Genomic DNA, 13,935 nt, shown 5'->3' with positions numbered 1-13,935 from the left:
CGGTCAGAGAGATAGGAAGAGAACCAGGAGAGTGCATTGTCCTTAATGCCTAGTGACTGGAGCCTAGAGAGTAGGAGACTGTGGTCAACAGTATCGAAAGCTGCAGATAGGTCAAGAAGAATGAGCAGAGAGTGGTCACCGTTACGTTTTGCTGTCAGAAGGTCATTGGTCACTTTGATGAGTGCAGTTTCAGTCGAATGTAGGGGGCGGAAGCCGGACTGTGAAGGGTCTAGAAGAGAGTGAATGGAGAGGTAACGGGTAAGGCGGGAAGCCACAGAATCACCGGCAAGAGCAGTCTGACTGCCGTGAGACAGCAGAGATTGGCACATAAGGCGGCATGATGGCTCAGTGGTTAGCACTGCAGCCTTGCAGCGCTGGGGTCCTGGGTTCAAATCCCACCAAGGACAACATCTGCAAGGAGTTTTTATGTTCTCCCCGTGTTTACGTGGGTTTCCTCTGGGTTCTCCGGTTTCCTCCCACATTCCAAAGACATACTGATAGGGAATTTAGATTGTGAGCCCCATCGGGGACAGTGCCACTAATGTCTGTAAAGCGCTGTGGAATTAATGCTGCTATATAATTTAGGAAAATAACAAAAATAAATAGTTAACTACCTACCTGTTCGTTCTTAGTCCCAAAGTAAAAAAAAAGTTAAAAATAAATTAAATTAGTCCCGGCTAATCCCTTTATACTCTGTAGTACATCAATAACTACAAATTTTACAAGTTCAGACATCATAATACATGTGAAAATATATGTGGATGGGATAAAAAAAAAAGTTAGCAAACAAATAAAAAGCAAATGAAAAACAAAGTATACAAACCTGTCAAGCGTTATTCATTCCAGTCATGAGCAGGGCCAGTATATCAGTCTATCTCTATCTGCAAAAGATAAAAGAAGCATATATCAAGAAGAGGAAATGGTTGGCGCACAGGTCAAACATGCAGCACCAGGCGGTGACACCCATGTAGACGAAAGGTACTAACAGTTACATAGTGCATGATTATTTCCTCTAGTGGTAAATTATTGCGCATGGACATTTTTACACCAGCATCTCGCTACGGAGAAAGATCCTGCCACTCATGCAGACCACTTCTGTAAAACTAGTCTGATCGTCAGAGTAGATTTCCTATGAAATGCCAGTTTGTGCAGAATGAATCGCCAGCATATCACAATTATGGTCTATATTGCGGTATATTCCCATCTATACCACACGGCGGCGATAAAACTTAATGACACAAGTCTAAAATTTCCCATAAATAAATTCATCAACCCATAATTAAAATATTGCGTTTTAAGTAATTAAATATTTCATTTTGCGTTCAATAATGATTACACTATTCATATATGCAGAATTATACAAGTAATCTTACCCTTGCATACAGTAATTGTTCTAGCGCCCATGTTGTTCTTTTTTATTTTGCAAAAAAATGAGCTGTCACCAGGTCGAAACGGACAGTGTTTGCTCTTATTTTATTTCCGCTTATTTTCTGAGCGTTATGTTTTTGTTTTTTTTTTAAATCGGCCATATGGTTGCAGAGATATGGGCCTTTTTATTTAGCGCTTATTTTATTAGTCTTCACTAAGGAGGTGTTGCTCAAAGAATTCCCTGAACCGGTCTGTAGCTTTCTCTACATAATTACTAAAGGGGAGCGTTGCTCCCAGAAGTCCCTGGGGGAGTGTCTATATGCTGTGAGCAACGCCCCCTTAGTAATTATTCAGCTCATGCTAAAAGTAATAAAAAAAAGTGTGTGTGTATATATATATATATTATACTATACTAGGTGCGCTGAATAAAAACGGCCTATATCTCTGGAAAAAATATGGCAGATTTAAAAGGAAAAACAAAAGAATATTCCTGGAAGCAGTAGAAATAAAGAGCAAAAACTGGTCTCTTGTCTTGGTGACAGATCCTCTCCCCTGCACATCATGCCCATTTTCAGTTTTCTCCTCCCCTTCTTCCCAGAGCCATAACTTTTTTTTATTTTTCCCTAAAATATAGCTGTATACCGGCTTATTTTTTTCCAGGATTGGTTGTACTTTCAATGACACCATTGATTTTACTATATAGTGTAGCAGATAAGGGGAAAACATTGCTAAGTGCAATGAAATTGGAAGAAAAAAAAGCACAATTTCACAACTTTTTTTTTTATTTCGCATGTTCACTAATTGGTAAAACTGACCTGGCAATATGATTTCCCAGTTAAGTACGAGTACACAGATACCCAACATGTAGAGTTTATTTTTTATTATAAAAAATGTGAGAAAAAAAATCTGAAATTTTGGTCTTAAGAAAATAAGTTTTTGCATTTGTCGCCTTTTTGCGAGTCCCGTAGGGTTAAATTTTTTGGGATCTGGGTGGGGGCTTATATTATGTGCCTTGAGTGGATGTGTTTTTATTGATAACATTTTGGGTACATTCATTTGATGTTTTGATGGCGTGTTACTGCAATGTTGTGGGGGCTAAAAAAAACGCGTCACCAAATGTGTATTTTATGGTTTTATTTTCAATGGGGCAAGAGGAAGGTGATTTTAACTTGTTTTCATTTTTTTTCTCACTTTTTACTTTATTCAGTAGTCCCCTCATAAGACTTGAAGCTGCAATCATCTGATCACCTGTGCCATACACAGTATGTATAGCAGTAATCCCCATTATCCTGTAGAATGTAAGGCCGTAAGGGCAGGGTCCTCTCCTTTCTGTATCAGTCTGTCACTGTTAGTGTGTTCACTGTATTTTATATACAACCCCTCATGTACAGCACCATGGAATCAATGGTGCTCTAAAAATAAATAGTAAATCACACTCTATTGACACCGGCCCTGAGTCAGCGTTCACAGGAGTATTGTGCAGACCCCTGGCTGTCATAACCCCCCTCAGGGCCACTGCGATCACATGATAGGAGTGCCAATGGGTGGGATTTATGACCCACTTCTGGTTGGCACACGTTAAATCCCGCTGTCAGAGATCATCAGCGGGATTAAATGGTACATGACAGCTGATTAAATCAGTCATCACATGTAGGGAAAGATACGGATTCAGTGTGTGAGCCTGCATAAAAGACAGACATGACAAATATACATCATACGTCATGAAGGGATTAAATCTGTACCACTTGTGTACAAATTCAATTTGTATAGAAGCACACTGGGTGTGTGAATTCACCAGTACTGGACACAGATGGATTTCTGGCCACTGTAGCAACCAAAAAGAATTGATGGCTCAGTGGTTAGCACGGTTACTTTGCAGCACTGAGGTCCTGGGTACAGATTCCATCAAGGAGTCAGAACATCATCTGCAAGGAGTTTGTATGTTCTCCCTGTGTTTGTGTGGGTTTCCACCCACACTGCAAAGACATACTGATAGGGAATTTAGATTGTGAGCCCCAATAGGGACAGCGATATGATTTCTGTGGAATTATAGGGAACCTGACAGCTGATACATGATGTCCAAATCATAGGCATCATGTATCAGGCTCTGGCTATATGATCTCAGCCATGTATGTTTGTCTCTGAAACACTGCAGGGTTTCAAAACAAAAACATACTTTTAATAGCTGGCAGGGACTGAGGTGTGTGCGTGACAAGTCCTCGCCCACTGACAAGCCTATGCCTATATGAGCATGTAGACACGTATAAACTAAGCATAATAAATAAATATTCACAAAACTTATTTTTTAGATCATTGGACAACCAAACACCATCCATACAGGAAAGTGGCAGGAAATAAAATATGATAAATATGAAATTTATGCTGAACACAAATTCAATGCAAGTACACCAATTACTGGGTTACAGTGAACGTCTAGCGACACAAACTTCCTGGATTACATGTGCAACTTAACATTTGACAAGCAAGCCAAATCTAAGGACAACAAATAGGCGACTAAGAAAAGTCCAAGAACACTGTAAATATATAAATCACTTCCTAATTTGATACTTAAAGGGGTTTTCTAATTTTGGAAAAACACTTTGTCATGGGTTTACCACGACAGAGAGGAGCCAGAAGACCACAACGTTAGATTTCTCCTACTCCTGCACTGATTAGAAGCACTTCACCTTCGCATTAAACAATGTAAATTTCTTTTGACAGTGCATGGGTTAATCAGCTCTGTTGAGAGCTTCTGGAGCTATGGCTCTCAGCTGTGCACTGTTAACCACTCTCATCTCCTATATAAAACAGAGTCCTGACTAGCACTCATTATCAGAGGATAGCTTTTGTTGCATGGCTGGAGGTTGTTGTTGTTGGTTATTAGAGTAGGCAGTTGGTGTATTTATCTGTGACTGTTGCTAGATTTTGAGTGTGTACCAATTCCCTTTCTTCTACTTTGGTTTAGCCCCATCCTCCACTCCCCGATGCATACCTCTGTTACATGTGCGAGTATATATTTGTATGCCTTGTATTTTTCATTACCCTGTTTATACTACCTTATTAGTATTGTTGGTGTACAGACTGAGGGTGGATTCAAGAGCTAAGGCAAAGTACATGGCCCTGGCATCTTCACCATCAGAAGTAATCCAGGAAGAAGGGCGAGCTAGGGAGCCCCCCTAGCGTTAGGGACAGGGAAGGAGCCCTTGATCACAGGACACACGACAACAGAGTCATGACAAACTTTCCCTCAGCTGTAGTTTAACATAAAGCAAACTGTGCTTTACTCCTCCTCTCCAGGTCTAAGGTTGAATCTCTGCTATTGTTTCTTGAGATCGGATATTGTCTGAAGGCAATATTGTTATAGTGACACCATGGCAGGGAATAATTGGGCACAACAGTTATGCCAGTTAATGGAATGAGCCACTGAGCTCAATGGTTGGCTACAGCCCTGTTGACATTACATCGCTGCAGACAATAACAGACAGCGGAGGTAGAGACTCCACTCTGGATCCAGGAATGAGGTATAAAGCACAGTTTGTTTTATTTTAAAACAAACTACACAAGATGGACGCAGGGTTTCCAAGTCAGTAAAACCCGCTTAAATGAGAACCGAACAGTGAATACATTGCTGCCTGACACATGAGCAGCATGAAATCAGACGACAGCTGTGATTTCAGCCATGTGCTTTTAACTCATAATGAATAATAAAATAATTTAAAAAAAACCTGCATAGTTTAAAAGATGCCAGGAACCGAGCCACATTGGAGAGTAGATGGACAGGTGGGTGCCTGGTGGCTTGTCACCGCCCGCTGCCCTTTAATGATAAGTCTCTCACTATGCACGCATGCAAGGTTGTCACCCCAAGACTGCGGGAGGGGAGAAACCACAAGAGACCCGTGTGTCCACTAGTCTCCCATGCGGCTTGGTCCAGAGTTAAGCATATGTAGCTGTCATAGGACTGTTACAGTAAGCTTGCCCCCATTTGAACTCCATTATCTCATCTTAGGCAAGTAGCACCTCTACTGCTAACTACGTCATCCTTTTACCTCCCAGATTTCATAACACTGTGACACAACCAGTCATTCCATTGTATATGCGGGTGGAGCTGTGAAAGACGTTCATAAGTAAAGTGTGAGTCACACCAAGAGATCACATCCCCATTTCCACTCACTGCATGCCAGAAGGAAATGGTCTATAGATGGGATGGGCATACGGAAGAAGTAAACTGCATTTTGCCCATTTACCAGGGCTGTGGAGTCGGAGTCGTGGAGTCGGAGTCGGTGCTCATTTTGGTGGAGTCGGAGTTGGAGTCGGTATAAAATGGACCGACTCCGACTCCTAAAATATATAATAAATTGGGTACAGTAATTCAATGCAGGATGTGCTGAATATTTTTTCATAGGAGTTTGGGAAAGTTATGAAATGTCCTATAAATGGCTGTTATATTCCTGATCTAAGGCTACATTCACACACAGCGTTTTTCCTGTGTTTTTTGAGGATACGTTTTTCAGCTGCAAAAGCTGATCATCTTTTTAAAAAACTGCATCACCTGAAAGGTTTTTGAGCTCATAGATAATGTTTTCAATAGCAAAAGCAGATTAGAAATCTGCTCTATCTATCCATTTATCCATATCTGTCTATCCATATCGTATCTGTACCAAAAAGAATGAAAACCGGGTAGTACACCAATATATATTCTGTTCTATATAAATATCTTGATTATTGGATCATAAAAATAATTAAATGTCTGAGGTTCACATTGTACTACAATAAATTTTTCACTTAAATATAAGCAATATGTGTGGGAGTCGGAGTCGGAGTCGTGGAGTCGGTGTAAGGGAAATTGAGGAGTCGGAGTCGGAGTCGCAGGTTTGGCTTACCGACTCCACAGCCCTGCCATTTACACTGTCCAATCAATCTCAGCCATTATACCGATTGGCAGGCAATTATTGGCCTGTTCAGACAGACATTTCCAGGGCACAGAATAATCTAACTCAATTTTTAATAACTTCATAGCGTCTATGGGAGGCTCCATATCACAAAACATGTGGAGGTCACTAGTCATTGCAGAGAGGAAATCCTTTTTTGCAATCATGCGTGTACTAGGTAAGTTGATGAAATGTGATGTGTGGCTCATGTAGCGTATGAGGCTGTGGAGTTGTAGCAGGAGGTCCTTGGCTGGTATGTACTTGGATAGTTACACATGAATGTGTGAAACCAGACTAAGGCTGGGTTCACATTACGTTATGGCAGTCCGTTCGATGGACTGTGTTACACCGCGGTATAACGCAGTCCGTTAACACTGCCATTCAGCCCCATTGTCGGGCGCATCGCGACGCATGTCGTAAAGCTGCACGAGCTCGCGATGTCCCGTCATTCAGTGACGGAGCCTCAGACACGGGCTGCAGCGTCTGAGGCTTAGTCACCGCTAGCGAAGATGGAGCATCTGCGCTAGCAGTATAGCATAATGCATATCGCATTATGCTATAGCGTTAAAGCAGCCCGTCAACGCTATGCGTTGAACACGCAATGTGATCCTAGCCTAAGGCCACATGCACACATTCAGTATTTGGCAAGTTTTTTACCAGAGTATTTGTAAGCCAAAATCAGGAGTGGGTGAAAAATGCAGAAGTGGTGCAAATGTTTCTATTATGCTTTTCCTCTGACCGTTCCACTCCTGGTTTTGGCTTACAAATACTGGGGTAAAAAACTCACCAAATACTAAATGTGTGCACATGGCCTTACTGTGACACTACAAAGAATTATCTTCTGGATTTTAGTAGATGGCCAAGTATGTACACAATTATTTACATTGTTATGAGATAACACGAATAGCTATTAGATGCTGAAGAAAAAATGATATGCATGTAAGGTTTGCCATGCACATTAGATAGCAGTCGGCAGAATGATGTTATGGCTGACAGCCATCTCAGCTGATTACCACACACAGGAGCACTTGTCTACCTGCATGCCCCCTTGCTACCCATCTCAAGGGGAAGAATGGAATTGGCCAAAACTGGACATGCCTAATTGCTATCTCTTCCGACCAGGCAGCCGGCACTCCACATCAACATCAGGTGACATTAGGCGACTGTGTATGAGGGACCTTTACCTATTAATAAAAAAAATGATTGTTGCCAATTCATCTGGGCACGCACAGGTTTCTTCCTCCACAATGACATTTCTCCATAAGGAAATTATGGAATCTATAGTCCGTTCAGTAGACTCCATCAAAATCTCTAACTTTGCATATCCATAAAAGATGCAAGATTAGAAAAACACATCTTTCCGAAAAAGTGACCCGCCTGTCACTGCAGCTCATCAACTCCATTGAAGTAACCAGCCACGATGCCATGTACAACCTGTGGATAGGCAGGTACTGGTTTTTGGATGAAAGCAACCACTGTTTTCTAACTATTTATAACCCCTTTGAACTAATTTGTAATATCACATGAAACAGTCGCTCCTTCACACTATTGTATTTTCAGTCCGAGTGGTGTCTGGGGAAAAAAACAAAAAAAAAAAACAAACATTCAGTGACCAAATAAGAGGGGAAAAAATATATTAAATAACTGTGGCTGTTAAAAAAAAAAAATAAATAAATAAAAAAAATAATATGGATTGCACACAGTTGACAAGCGAGAAAAAAAATAATCTCACTTTTCTGGATGAGGCTCTGAACGGTTTTATTTATATTCTCGTGTGAATCTGCCATTATAGTGGAATTTGTATGTATATGTAGCAGAAATGCCCTACATGTCCCACTACATCTTGCGACACATTCATGATTCACATACTTCCCAATTCCTTTTTAGTCCATTTGTTAACAAGCCATTTCAATATCTAAGAGGAGACTTGGCAGTGCAGGAAGTTTCGAGGTCTGCTCGGAACGATTTGTCTGCATACTTTTCCAGCTACTAAGCTTTGTTCTAGAAGTGATTAATTTCCTTCTAAAGAACTACATACATTTTGTTAACACTTGCAAGACTAGACAGGCAAGTAAAATAAAACGGGTCAAGACTAAGAATCCAAGCATGAACACATTATTTAGTCCAGACTATGTTCCCTTTGGGGGAGGGAGGGGGGGGATACCCTAGGTTTTGTGGGTCAGATCACAAAATGTAGCGGGCACAAAACATTGAAATTGCATGGTTACCTATGAGAGTAAATGGGATGCTTATTCTGCCTTATTAGGCCTGTAAATACTTCCATTCTCCGATCATTGTGATTGCAGACTTGTGAATCCCTCACATCTCACACACTGTGCGCGTTGAGACTTCTCCTCACTCATTGAAAGTGTATTGATCAAGGCTGTTAAGAGTCTAGTCGGAATGTGGCCGGGCATATGCAAATTGCATACTTGCGGTCACAGCATGCAGTGTGCAATGTGAGTGACTAAAGACTTGAAAATTAAGACCGGACAACCCCTTTAAACCACTGCATTTATTGGAGCCTATTTTAGCTCATATCATAATTAAAATTCTGACAAAACCCCCCGAATACTATTCCTTGGTGAATGACAACCTCTTAAGAAATGTCCCCTCTGCCCAGACTGTAGAACAGCAAAAAACACTGCTCAGTACTGTGAATCTACAATGTGTGGCGGTCACTTGTGTAATGCACATCAGCGGAGGTTCCCTTAATAGGAGCGGTCATGTAGTATCCAGCAGTGGCTGCTACAATGGGTTTACATATGGCCGATACCAAAGCTTATAACAGCTTCTCGTGGTTTGGATGCCCACCGATCAGACAATGATTCCCCATCCTATGCACAAGTCATCAAGATCTTGACAAGCCTTTTAACCCTCAACAGGTACCAAGAAAACATTGTAGACTGCCAAACAGTGGGAAAAGATCAAAAAGATGCATTTACAGTATACTGTACGTAAGAAGGCTCATTCTCAATAATTGTGCAGTATATACAGGCTGCCGGTCACCCAAAAAAAGAGCAAAATGCTCATTCATACATCACATGAATGAGTAAACAGGACCTGTGCACTGGCAGGCAGCCTATGTGCACTGACCGATCTATTACCGATTGTGCATATCTGAAGCGAAGTCTGTCTAAGCTAGGTACTACACCCCCCAACTGGCAAACATGTCGACTGGTGGTCGTTTAAGGCCGCTGGTGGGCTGGAAGGGGCTGTAAAGTTGTAAGGCTGGTTGGATGGAGAGAGGGGCTGCAAGAATGTGAGACATGTTTTCCTGGGATCCCGCCAATTTTTTACATTTTTTCTTCTTTTTGGGAAGAGTGAGGGTTAATCAGAACTTCTGCTATGGGGCCCCATGATTTCTATGTACGGCCCTGCATACACATCATCTAGATTTAGCACCTCGACAGTGTATGAGATGATGCACCAAAGCAAGACATTCTCCGTTTGGGAGGTTAAACCCTTTAAAAATCACAACCCAATTCTGTTGGGTAAGACCACATGAGGCAGGCCAGTTGACCTAGTCTGGTGAAGACTCCCAAAGCAGAAGAGTTACAATTGAAAGCAGTGTGTAGAGGCTGTGGGGCCAGAGGAAGTCTGGCCACTCCCAAGGCTCATTGTTTGCACAGACATGAAGTGAAAAACAAGTAACTGTGTAACAGTCATTAGAAAACAGTGCGTCACAGGATAATGAGGAGTGCACTCATTCCTCACACCTTCATTTCGGCAGCATTCTCAGATGTGCGCTGAGGACTCCTGACATACCTTGTGTGATGCCGCACTATCTGCTCGTCTCAAAACAAAAGACTGACAACTCACCTGACATTTTGGCATTGAATGGATGATTGTTCCCTTGCTCTCTCCTTTGTATCCCTTCACTATTTTTATATTAGCCCACCCTGTTACTCTATGCTCAATGCACTTGCAAAATCACCAGCTACAATAAAGTAAATCAGCAATGTGAGTCCTATGGTAAATATGGTCCAAAAGTGATATGTAGTAGATAGAGCAATCAATCAAGTTTTAGTACAAAGTGAGCTTTACCAACAGATGTTCTAACAAGCTTAGGGGTAGAAGAAGAAAGAACGCAAATCAATGAACTGGCTGTTAAGGATATATTAGGGTTCGGGCACATGACCGATTACATCGGACAAAGTCTACCTGTGGTTTCACGGATAGTGCTCGTACCCATGATATTCTATGGGCCTGCGCACATGTCCAATTTTTTCCTTGGAGAAAAAAAAAAAACAAAAAACAAAAAAAAAAAAACACAAGAAGAAGAAATATGTCCGATTTTGACCTAAGTGTCTGATCAAAATCAGCAATGCAAGTCTACAAGTCTGGGAAAATAAAAAATAAAAATTGGACAACACTAGGATGACATTCAAGTGCAGTCTGATTTTCACAAACTCACAGAATGGAGACATTTTTTCCTACAACTCCAAGAAAAACTGATGCCACTCTGATCAGAGTAACTGGACCGTTTTGCTTGGATGGAGAGAACATGGATGTGTGCATATACCCCTATAGTTATAGCTGGCAACCAAATATTCCTATTCTGGCAAGATCATCTGAATCTGTAATAAGATATCTATGGTTTACAATACTTAAATTAATTCCTGATGATCATTCTGGCTCCTAGATTTGCTGGTTGGTTCCCTTGTCTGCCACTTTGAAAATGTAGCTGCAGCTTATCGCTCCGATTACCTTCACCCTCAAAGTGCTCACTAAACAATCACTGGATTTTGCGGGTGAACACTGGCATCTGTGCAAAAATCAACTACTTGTTTAACAATAAAAAAAATAGCAAATTGACGAGTCACTTTTTGGAGTTACCCTAAAATGAACGTGACCACAAGCCCTATTCTCAGGGACTTCAATCCAGGCATACAGGGAATGGACAGAGAAAGGCATTTAGAGCTTATACATTTTTCTCCTGCATCTGCTGCCCAGATCCATCTCTTTTTTACTGAATACAATTAGCAAACAAAATGAGCTGATATTAAAAGGATTGCAGTTTGCCTCCAGGTCTTAAATGGATAAAAGCGCTTCTAAGCAACTTCCCAATTTACCGTTGATTTAAAAATCCCTCCTTTCTTGAGAGAGGAGAGGAATTTCATTCTATAGTCTTAAACTTGTCATCTAGATTACCGACTACCTTGCAGTCTCAAGAGTAAGTTATCAAGTTAAGGATTGCACACCGCACGCAGGTTTGTGCTCACTGTGAAGGTAGCAAGTTCCGGACAGCCAACCAGCCTTCGTTCCCCTGCATGGCTCCCTGGAGGGACAAATAATTATCAGTCTTCAGGAGAACAAAGCAGTAAAAGCTAGGGGCAAGGAGCGGTGGTCTCCTTGAGAAAAGAGCACAGCCCGGTCAACAATTTTCTGTAAAACTCGTGAGGTTCCCTTAAACCTACATTCCCATGTAGCACCTCCATCCATGTAAAATAGTCTCAGGCCTCATTCAGTCAGTCAGCCATTGTTCACGTACATATACGTATCTGCGTTTTTCATGGAGAGAAGACTTGCCAATTATAGTCTATGGCACATCTCCGCACGTTTTAGCAGACAAGGTCTTTGAAAAATAAGAGTCATGGTGAAATGTGAGTTTTTTTAACTAAGTCAGGGATGAAACATATCCATATAAGTTTATGGGTCAGTGAAAATGGAAAGCGCATGGATGGCATCCTTATATTGTCCGATTAACATTTAATGGACAGGAGAAGCTTTGCGGTTTTGTTTCGGCTTGTTTTCATACATGAAAAATAAATAAGAATCACAGATGGTAAAGACCAACACACTGACCAAACAGCTGTAAAATTGTGATCACCACCACTGATGAATGACGCTTCTTTTTGTAACGGCTGAGAAAAATCACAGACGTCTGTACAAGGCCTCAATGTGGCTAGTTGTATCATTTAGGGGCAGATTCCATGTCTAGGGCCAGAATGAAAATTATACCATCCCAAAGGTTGTTCAAAAGGCGGTTTCACGCTTGATAAGGTGCCACAAACCGTGTTGCAGAGTGCACAGAAACCCCACAGAATTGACGACAAAAAATAAATCATGAGATTTTAGACACAAAAGGTACAGTATCACTCTTTGAAAATTAGCAATATCTTCGCTTTTAGGAATACAAAAACTGCATAGAGTCATAATCCGCTTGTGTGTACTGTGCCTTGGAAGGAACAAAACTTGTAGTCAGCAGGACCACCGGGCAGCTAGCACGACTGACGGAAACGGTCACCTGTAGGTGGATGTCACTGCAGCAGCCTGAAATAGCTGATTTAATCCTGTGGCATAGGTGCAGCTGTTGAGTGTATACCATAATAGAAGACCACCATGGAGGCCGATGTAGTGCAGACACCATTTATGGGAGACACACAGGACAGCGAGAGTAGCTGTGATCTGTGGCACCAGGAAGTAGGACCAGGTGGTGAGCATAATTCCATCATTTCATGGTTATCTGCACAATCCTTCAGGTTTATGGCATGGCCATAATCAGACACATTATCAAGAGGTGTACTTGGACCCAGAAAAACATCTTCCTATATGACAGCGTTAACGGCTAATCTTTAACGGACAGAAGGCAGTGACTCAGCAGACAATAGGATGTGCTGTGAAGTGTGACATATCTGTGGCCACATAATCATTAACGCCAAGAAGTTTAGTCTTCTAAAGTTAGAGGTCCATTTCCTCGCTTTAAGACAGACACGCAAAATGATTGAAATTTACTGGCCTGGCAATGGAGAGCTGCAAATTTAATTCTCTGCTCAAAGTCTGCAACCAAATCAAGACATTTCCTTTTCTCAGACCAAAATAGAACAGTTTATCTAAATGAAAACAAAGTGAATATTCAGACGGAGCCAGACAAAGTCCAGACCTCGGTGTTTTTGAAGGTTTGGTTTAGGCTCTTCATTTCATATATTTCTACAAAGAGAAAAAAAAAAAAAACAGGTTCTATTCTATTATGCAATTTCGATAAGACAGCAAACGAACATGCAATATGGTATGGTGCCTATCCGGATAATTATCAATGTTGGAGACGACTTGGGTACCTGGGACTACGGGGAGTGGACTTACATACAGTAATTAGTGGCTTAGTTGCTGTTAATACCAGAGGAAGGTCAATATAGCCATAAATAATATCAGCTCTTATGCTTTACAAGCACATTACACAGAGGAAAGGCCGTGCAAACAGCGGACCCATACATTACATAAGGTTTATAACTACATTGCAGATGAGCCAAATTACCGTAAGTGCTTAATGTAACGTTGCTGCCCAGACAAATTGATCTCAAATTATTTGGAAGTTCATCCGATAGTTTGATCAAAATTTGGATTTAATACCATCCAAGCGACTCATTTTTCCAATCCTCAAAAATGTTAACCATTATATGGATCAATGTGTGAACCAGTGTAAGCCAACCGTAACAGCGGGCAGGGAAAAATGAAAGGGTCGATACACTGGGAGCTAGGAGTTCCGTATACAGCTATACGGCAGGGCAACAAACCCAGCTCTGTTCACACTACCTTTAAGGGAAACTCATTTTTTGCTGGATGCCTAATATTCGAAAGCATTTGTCAGCTATTTTAATACAATCAATAAATTATAAAACCAAAAGGGAGATAGCTG

The 13,935-nt window shown here is 41.3% G+C and overlaps 1 protein-coding gene across 9 annotated transcripts in view; it reads right to left on the bottom strand.

Moving 5' to 3' along the window:
• LUZP1 (leucine zipper protein 1) overlaps nt 1-13,935 on the bottom strand; it is a 139,828-nt gene that overhangs the window by 49,833 nt on the left and 76,060 nt on the right. For all 9 annotated transcript variants that reach the window (XR_012231616.1, XR_012231618.1, XR_012231621.1 and 6 more), the window contains exon 2: nt 824-881. The gene's annotated coding sequence lies outside the window, so the exon portion shown is untranslated. The remainder of the gene's footprint in view (nt 1-823; nt 882-13,935) is intronic.

Source organism: Dendrobates tinctorius, unplaced genomic scaffold (assembly GCF_039654945.1).
Source record: "Dendrobates tinctorius isolate UK_male_01 unplaced genomic scaffold, ASM3965494v1 ptg000007l, whole genome shotgun sequence".
In the NCBI taxonomy this organism is placed as follows: Eukaryota; Metazoa; Chordata; class Amphibia; order Anura; family Dendrobatidae; genus Dendrobates; species Dendrobates tinctorius.
This window is presented reverse-complemented; position numbering and strand designations above follow the sequence as displayed.